Genomic DNA, 9,314 nt, shown 5'->3' with positions numbered 1-9,314 from the left:
ATGGTAAGAGCACATTATTGCCCCTAAATGAAGGGGGGGGGGGGGGGGGCGGGCAACATATTTTCTCCTTGAAAACATCAAATTTATCACCAAGCCCAATGCATTATCACAAGGGTAACAATTTATATGTATTTTTTAAATATACAATTGTATATTTTTTACATGGACCAGATACCCCCTACTTCCAAAAAAAAAAAAAAGTTCAAAACTGGAAATTCTCTGAGTATGTACTTAGTAAATACATTATATTAGTGAGTGCATTCACTTTCAAGCTAATTTACAGTAGATCCAGGGGATGGAAGGGGGAGGGGCAATTTTTACGTGTCATTTTTAAAAATCTAAACAGCATACGTGTAAATGAAAGAAAGATATTATTCAGAGGGGTGAAGGTTCAGGTGTGTGTTTCTTCACTTTGACAAAGTGAAGAAACACACACAGCATACATGTAGTTTCATTTTCCAAAGACGAGGTATTTGGCAGTTATTTTCACCAGTGTGATGGAATACGCATATGGATGCCACATCCCCATAGACGCTCTCAAAGCTGCCCCACTCAAAGTTTGCAATGTTAGTAGTCTTGTTCTGTCATAGGCCTATGGGTAGTACTTGCCTGCACCTGTTGGATGTGTCAGTTGTGTCATGTTCTTGTTACTCCCTCGCATGGTAAGAGCACATTATTGCCCCTAAATGAAGGGGGGGGGGGGGCGGGCAACATATTTTCTCCTTGAAAACATCAAATTTATCACCAAGCCCAATGCATTATCACAAGGGTAACAATTTATATGTATTTTTTAAATATACAATTGTATATTTTTTACATGGACCAGATACCCCCTACTTCCAAAAAAAAAAAAAAGTTCAAAACTGGAAATTCTCTGAGTATGTACTTAGTAAATACATTATATTAGTGAGTGCATTCACTTTCAAGCTAATTTACAGTAGATCCAGGGGATGGAAGGGGGAGGGGCAATTTTTACGTGTCATTTTTAAAAATCTAAACAGCATACGTGTAAATGAAAGAAAGATATTATTCAGAGGGGTGAAGGTTCAGGTGTGTGTTTCTTCACTTTGACAAAGTGAAGAAACACACACAGCATACATGTAGTTTCATTTTCCAAAGACGAGGTATTTGGCAGTTATTTTCACCAGTGTGATGGAATACGCATATGGATGCCACATCCCCATAGACGCTCTCAAAGCTGCCCCACTCAAAGTTTGCAATGTTAGTAGTCTTGTTCTGTCATAGGCCTATGGGTAGTACTTGCCTGCACCTGTTGGATGTGTCAGTTGTGTCATGTTCTTGTTACTCCCTCGCTAGGTTGGAGGAGTGAACGTACCGTCGGGATAATGGTCCATGTGCAGCTTCCTAGTAACCTCTGTGCAGGACTGCTGTCCACTTCTTGTGTTGCGCCATGTTCTTGATCTGTATAGCCAGGTTTCTACTATCACCTGTGGAACCACACCTCTTGAGCAGCTTCTTTTGCCATCTTGGTGGGGGATTCAACCTTCCCGTTTAAATTGCCTTGCTGTTGTATGGGGAAATGGTATTGTGTGTAATTCCCCATTCTCTTAATGAATGCTGGAGACTCACTGGAAGATATAAGCGCAGTCCCTTGTCACTTACCAGAGTGTCCAGAATACCATACATAGCATCCAAAGTGGCATTTTAGCTTGTTGATCACTGCCATGGCATGGGTTTTGTGTACCGGTAGCTTGTCTATCTCCCACATGTTGGAGTGGTAGCAGAAGTTGATGAGGTAGGTATGACCTTTCCCGTGGTCTTTCAGAGATTTCATGAGAAATCAGTGGCTGCGATGTTTGTGACATAGAAATTCCTGGCATGTCTCACAGGACTGAATCCAGTCTGCCAGTTCCTGATTCATCTTTTGCCAACAACACCAATTCTCTTGCTCAACACCATTGTGACCAAGATGCAGGTCTTTGATGGCATTCCTCGTCTTCCTTGGAATTACTAGTACCGGTACTGTACAAGGCATTCCCCCCAGAGCACACGACCAGTGAGTTCAGCTCTGATATGGAAGTATGGAGTGTAGTGACAAAGGGAGTTGAGCCTTGTGGTCTGGCCGGCCTTGAAGTATATGGCATATTTCACCTGTGTGAATGTCGCATCTTGAGCAGTTTGTCTCTTAATCATGTGGGTCTTGTTTTCTGGGATCATAATGAAGCAAGTTCACCACTTCAAACTCTTTTTGTCCTCCTTCAGATGGTAGGCAGAGTGATTATGAGGACCGGCCAGTACAGATTGTCATTTCCTTTGAAGTGCTTGACAGTGATGTTGTAGGTCATGGCATGCAGCAGCATGTCCTTGCAGTCTCTTTGGTGTTTTGTCCAGAGACTTCTTCACAATGCATAATAGTGGCTTATGGTCATCACCTCAGGACCGAAGGTTGATTGGCTCCATTTCTTGAGAGCAAAGATGATTGCTACTTCATCTCTTTCTCTATGATATTATATCTTGTTTCCACATCATTCAAAGAACGACTGGCATATGCCATATAGGTCTTCCATCTTGGAGCATCACAGCTCCAGTACCATGATCGCTGGCATTTTCAGTGCATATGGCCAAGGGTCTAGTATGGTCATAGTACACCAAGATACGAGCTTGCGTCAAGAGCTCTTTCAATGTCTTGAAGGAGCGGTTCTGATTTGTATCCCAGGTCCACGACACATCGCTGTGTACGTGTTCAGTGATAGGTTGCATCACATCAGAGAGATGAAGCAGATGTCTCGCCAGGTAATTTACCATGTCTCTGCTCTTGGGGGGAGCCACATTGAGTATGGCCTCACCCTTGGAGGAGTCTACCTTCAATCCTGAGTCAGATGCAGTGTGGACAAGGATGATTATTTCTTTCACATTGAACTGGAGCTTTTCCTAGTTCCGGAGTGTTAAGTTCCTGGCACCTCTCATCATGCTCGGAATCACTGGATCTCCGATGATATCGTATCAGCTATACATCCGACCCCGTCAATGTCCTAGTTTAGAGCTTGGTGAAGTTTGGTCTTAAAGATTTTGCTGCTTACATTCAGTCCAAATGGCTGTTGTTTCACTGATACATGTACCTCCCCATCAGCAAGGAGTTATAAAGGTAGTCCGTCTGCTTGACTCTTGTCCAGTGGACAGTGCGGGTATCCATCGTGGATACTTCAAAGATTATGTGATTTCCTGGCAGGTCGAACAGTTGGTTCCCCATCTCCGTTCACAGAGAGATGGATCATCTTTACTAGGTAGGATGTCAGCTGTTGATGAGGAGAAGACTTCAGGATACTTTCTAGTAGCATCAGCCAAGGTGGTTGAATGTACTTGTTCAGAGGCGTCTACCAAAAGCGATCAAATTCATTTTCACTGCCGCCTTCTTACTGTTCTTATAGGAGGAGCCATATTGAAGTGCTCCTAGAACTAGAACGCGTTGGTGGACTTCCTGCGGAAGTAACAGTCCAACCTTGCTTGTTCTAAGGGAGAATGGCAGTATTCCTGTTGTCAAAGTAAACTCCAGGTCTTATGCTGTGGCTTCAACTGTTAAGCTAAGACAGCGAAAATTGCTGTTGACACTTAAAACGGGAATGTAAACGATGAAGGATACAGGGAATGTCAGCCACACGGCGGAGTTCGGGATGCACTGCATTCCGATTCTTTCAATGTGTTTACGTTCACAGCACAAGTGTAACAGCAGCACAGCAAAACAAGTGTAAGTCGGAACTAAAAATGGAAAGGATATACAATTTGTAATGATGAATTACTCACGCATTTCAATATTGTCCTTTCTTGGCCACGAGTGTCGTTAGCTACATGAAAAGTTTTTGAATGCGTTATTTTTTTTTCTCTCGTTGCGGTGTGGTCAGACCTTCTATCACGCACGTGGGCGTATCTCGCGAAAAAGAAAATCAAATGATTAGGCCTATATTCAATTAGTAGGAACATCGGAAGGTATTCCTGTGTCTTATCGCGTGGGTTAGAAGAAAACATGGAAGGACAGGAACTATGCAAAACGGGAAAGAGACATGGATAGCGTGAATTCGGTTTTCGATGTTTCGCATGTTTGAAAGCGGCAAGTCAAGAAATGGAACCTCGTTATATCCGATCAAATTGCTAAATGTTTTTCTTTATCATGTTGCACCGAAATTGTCCTCGTTATAACCGATATCTCGTTATAACCGAACTCGTCATAACAGTCGTTCTGCCATATATAGGTTTAGGGCTATACGCAAAGGATAACGGGACCGACGCGATCACCTCATTATAAGTGGTTCCACGTTATAACCGAACTGGTTGTAACGGAGTTTCACTGTAACACTAAATATTTTTTTTTGTTGTTACATGAAATGTTAAGGATAAATTAGATATAGATTGAATTAATTGAGATTGGTTAAGTGGGTAGTTATGTGCATTTGAGTATTCTGTTGGTATTGGGGATGCGTTAAACGGAAAGAGTATTTTTTTTTTTAAGAAAGAGGTTTGGTTATGTCAGAACAGTATGAAAATAAAGGGCAGTTGTTTTTTAGGTCAGCTGTGTATACAGGGCGTCGACTCTGGAGAGTCAACGATGGCCATCCAGCAATGCAGAAGGACCCGGCCACCCACTGCATTTTCTTGGCCACGATAGTTCATATGACAGTTCGTAAACATTGTGGAAAACCGGCATCTGATGGTGGGACCCGCAGGCCAGATGATGCGTCAATGGCTACTGGGGAAGAGGAGCGTGTTGCACCGACTATAGGCACAGCTGTAAGGACGCAGAATAAACTCTCGATAATCCTGTGCATGAAAGGAGCAGCACAAACCTGAGAAAACCTAGAATCATAGGGACATGGAATGTTCAAGGAATGAATGCTGGCAAGATGGAGATCATCACAACCCAAATGGGAGAACAAAGTATCAGTGTGCTTGGTATTTCAGAGACTTGGTGGCTCAACCAAGGCCGTTTCACAACCGAAGATGGCTACACAGTTGTGTATTCAGGCAAAGACGGCGGAAAGAGGGAACACGTGGCTTCATCCTGGACAAAAACTCGGCTAAGTCTTTTTTTGGTTTCAACCCAATAAGCAACAGAATTATTACTCTCAGACTGAAAGGTCACCAATTTAACATCTCAGTCATCCAGGTCTATGCACCAACATCTACTGCATCTGATGAAACCATGGAAGACTTTTATGGTCAGCTCCAAGATACTCTTGACAAGATTCCAAACAAAGATGTTCTTGTGATAATGGGAGACTGGAATGCAAAAATTGGCAAATCAGAGACCAAGTCTAAGGTCGTCGGAAAATATGGATTGGGAGAAAGAAATGAACATGGAGATAGTTTGGAAGATTTCTGCCGAGCTAATGATCTGATTGTTGGAAACACTTTCTTCCAGCAGCACCCCCAAAGACTCTGGACGTGGAAGAGCCCCGGGGACAATGTAAGAAACCAGATTGACTATATCATCGTTAAAAGAAGATGGCGCTCTTCACTGCTCAGTGTTTGGACAAGACCAGGTGCAGACTGTGGGAGTGACCACCAGCTTCTGGTTGCACAGCTGAAACTAAAGCTCATAGCAAAGAAGAAAGAGACACCACCATTAAGGTTTGATGTAGACAACATACCGGAACAGTATGATTGTTAGTGTGAGCAATAGATTTCAGGCACTTCTTCAGATTGATGACGAAGAGCTGTCTCCCAATGAACTATGGGAAGGAATGAAAGAAGCAGTGCTAAGCACAGCTAAGGAGATCATCCCTAAGTAGAAGAAGAAGAAGAAGAAGAAGAAGCAACCATGGTTATCTAGAACAAAATTAGAACTTGCTGACAAGAGACAGGATGCTAGGAAGAGAGGGAATATGGCTGAGTGGCGAAGACAACACAAAGAAGTGTCAAAAGCAGTTAGAGCTGATCTGCGTGCTTTCGTTGAGAGAAAATGTGAGGAGATGGAGAGAGCAGGGAGTGATTCTAAGAGGGTGTATGCTCTGGTCAAAGAAGTTACTCAAAAATCATCAGGAAGGTCAGATGTCATCAATGATAGAAATGGTACCACCCTAACAGAGAGCACAGACATAAAGAACAGATGGGCCGAGTACTGCAATGAGCTATACGAGCAGAAGACCCAGGTGGACTCCACCAACAGCAACCTAGGGGAGCAAGAGTTAGAACCACCCCCGTTATTGGAGGAAGTGCGCCAAGCAATGAGAGAAATTAGGAAGGGAAATCACCAGGCTGGGATGATATCCCAGGCGAGTTATGGAAAGCCTCTGGTGAGGAAGGCATAAACATCATGTGGAAACTCTGTGACAGAATCTGGAGGAATGTGGAATGGCCCGAGGACTGGGGGAGAGCAGTTTTTATCCCGATACCTAAAAAAAGAAATGTAAAGTAGTGCTCAAACCACCGCACCATTAGCTTGATAAGCCATGCCAGCAAAATACTACTCAAGATCATCAACAACAGAATGAAACAGCAGATGGAAAATGAGATAGCTGAAGAGCAGGCTGGTTTTGGAGCAGGAAGAGGCACGGGAGACCATATCATCAACATCAGAAACATCATTGAGAATTGCCGAGGACACTCTGTACCACTCTACCTGTGCTTTATAGATTACAGCAAAGCCTTTGATTGTGTCAGTCATGCAAAAATATGGAACACTATGAGAGAAATGGGTTTTCGTAGCCATATAGTGAAGCTCATCAGCAAGCTGTTAAATGAAGATCAAGAGTCTACAGTACGAACAAGCAGAGGTGACACAGAATGGTTCAAGAGTGGTAGAGGTGTCAGACAGGGATGCATACTATCGCCCCAGCTTTTCAACATCTATGCTGAACGGATTATGAGAGATGCCTTGGGAGATTTCCTTGGTGGAGTAACAATAGGTGGCCAACGGGTAACAAATCTCAGGTATGCAGATGACACCACCCTGGTTTGCAACAACAGAAGAGAATTGATGGATCTACTCAGAGCAGTGAAAATAGCAAGTGAAGAGAGGGGGCTAATGCTGAATACCAGAAAAACTAAGATCATGGTTGTAGATGGAGAACGGAGTTTTGCAGATGGTGTCTTTTCTCTAGATGGTGATGTCATTGAAGAGGTGGAAAGCCTCGAGTTCCTGGGTTCCATCATAAACACCAAAGGGGACTGCTCACCAGAGATTAAACGAAGACTAGCAATGGCCCGGAATGTGGTACAAAGTATGACAAAGCTTTGGAAAAGTAAACACCTTCCTCCCTCAAGGTCCGGCTACTATGATCTACAGCCTTTGCCGTGGCAATGACTCAGAATCCTGGACAATGAAGTCAGCAGCCAAGAAGAGACTGGATTCGTTTGAGAAGTGGTGCTATCGTAGGATACTGAGGATACCATGGAAAGAAAGAAGAACAAATACATGGGTGCTAGAGGAGCTTGGAGTGGAAAAGAAACTACGGGCTGATATTGTGGCCAGAAAATTGACATATTTTGGCCATGCTACCAGACATCACTGCCTTCAGAAAGCAATCATCCAGGGAATGGTTGAGGGAAAACGTAAAAGAGGAAGACCTGCAGCAAGCTGGCTTGATGACATCAAACAGGTGACTGGAGCAAGCATTACAGAGGCTACCAGAGCTGCCGCTGACCGCAGACAATGGCGTTCTCTCCTCCGAACCACCCCTGCATATTAATTTTGTATGCTACGTGACTATAGAGAGAGTGTGTGTGTATACAATGTATGTCCTTTGTGTGTGTGTGTGTGTCAATTAGTTGAAATTTTAAATGGGCAGCCATTTTAAGTATTAAAAGTTTGTTCTGATGAGTTAATGTTGTACACGCCTTTAGAGGAACTGAGGAAAGTATAGATACAGTGTAGGCAGTAGTTCGGAATTTTCTTTTCTGTGTTAAAACTGTGAAGTCAGTTTGTCTAAGTTTCGGATATTAGTCTGGTACGTTAAACAGGATGAATGATAGGTGAGTTGGAAAGTTATAAAACGAATGTGTATATAAATATGAGTGAAAGTACAGGTATACCACATAGAAGAGAATCATTATCATTGATATAAATAAATTTTGCAGCCGTCATGTTGGGTTTGCAACCTGTCAGGACCCACCACATACCCAATACTGAATCCAGAAGTATGTCCTACAGGATAGACACTCCTTTGGTTGAGGGCCACGAGAGGAACGTCCGGCCGACTCACGCCAGTGGTTGTCGTCAGTGTCGCCTGGAGACTCGAGCTGTGACGAACCAGTGTCGCTCGCGACCGCGCTCAGTTTTAGATTTTTTTTCCTCTATAGATTGTGAATCTTCGCAAATTGTTTTTTTTCCCTTTGAGTTTGATACTAAAAATAAATGATCTATTGTTTTGTTGACACAATGATTGCCCGGTTATAATTCTGTCCCGACGTGTCATACAGCTTTACAGACATATCGGGTAATTAAGCTGCAATTCTGTGACACCTGTCTTTTTTCCCAAAAAGATCGAATGATGAAGGTGTGATCCTTAAATAACCCCAGTTGGGCATCTCAATGTACAATGCGGCTGTGACGAGGGATTTTGAGCCTGCAGCTTCCCCTGGTGAAATCGGATATATTGGACCACTATACCATTATGTTTTTCTCAACCAATGACCAGGATTTCGGCTTCACGGACTATTAAAGTGATGCAGGCATTGTATTTGCATTGTCTTTTCGAGAGAATTGATCGGCATTGGCACTTGTCACCTACATGTCATGCAGGCAGTGCGGGGTAATGTCCAAGACTTGGTCCAGAAGGGAGTGATTGCAGTGTGAGCCAGGGTCCTTACCCATCACATCCCTGTGGTGGTCGTAACAAGAGAGACTCAAGCACTAGGTTGTGTGTAGTTTACCACGGCTTGAACAGCCTGTCTCGATGTTATTCTTTTCAGCTTAGGATTGAATGTTGCAGGTCATAGGTGTGCTAATAGGCCTATATACTGCACTGACCTGGACTTGAAAAGTGGGTGCTATCCAGGTAGCCATGCACCCAAGTGATTTTTAGAAAACAATGTTTTGTTTGTTTGTTTTTTACCCGTTATAAGGTCGTCTGAATACACTCACCCCCTGGTCTCAGCAGTACGTGCTCTATATAGCGACTTTCAAAAGTTGATGCAGAGGTGCCTTTGGGACTTCCGCATTTCAATCAGTTTGATCTATCTCTCTGTCATGATAGTGTTCTTGGAGGATTTTGCCATTCAGCTGAATCTCCAGAAGCTAGATTTGATATTCTCAAGATACAAAAGAGTATAACCTGAAGCTGAAGCCAACATATTGTCACCTCCTGTAAATGTCACTTGTTTGTACATGTAGGCTACCTACTTTGGTTTCCTGCGAGTAA

General features: G+C 43.3%; 1 pseudogene; it reads left to right on the top strand.

Annotated features, from left to right (window-relative positions):
* The first annotated feature begins 6,442 nt into the window (after window positions 1-6,442).
* The window catches only part of LOC139742827 (mitochondrial-processing peptidase subunit alpha-like), a 40,964-nt pseudogene continuing 38,092 nt past the window's right edge, over window positions 6,443-9,314 (top strand).

This window comes from Diadema antillarum, unplaced genomic scaffold (assembly GCF_040938485.1).
Source record: "Diadema antillarum isolate AM-2024a unplaced genomic scaffold, OU_Dant_1.0 seq00001022_RagTag, whole genome shotgun sequence".
NCBI lineage: Eukaryota > Metazoa > Echinodermata > Echinoidea > Diadematoida > Diadematidae > Diadema > Diadema antillarum.
This window is presented reverse-complemented; position numbering and strand designations above follow the sequence as displayed.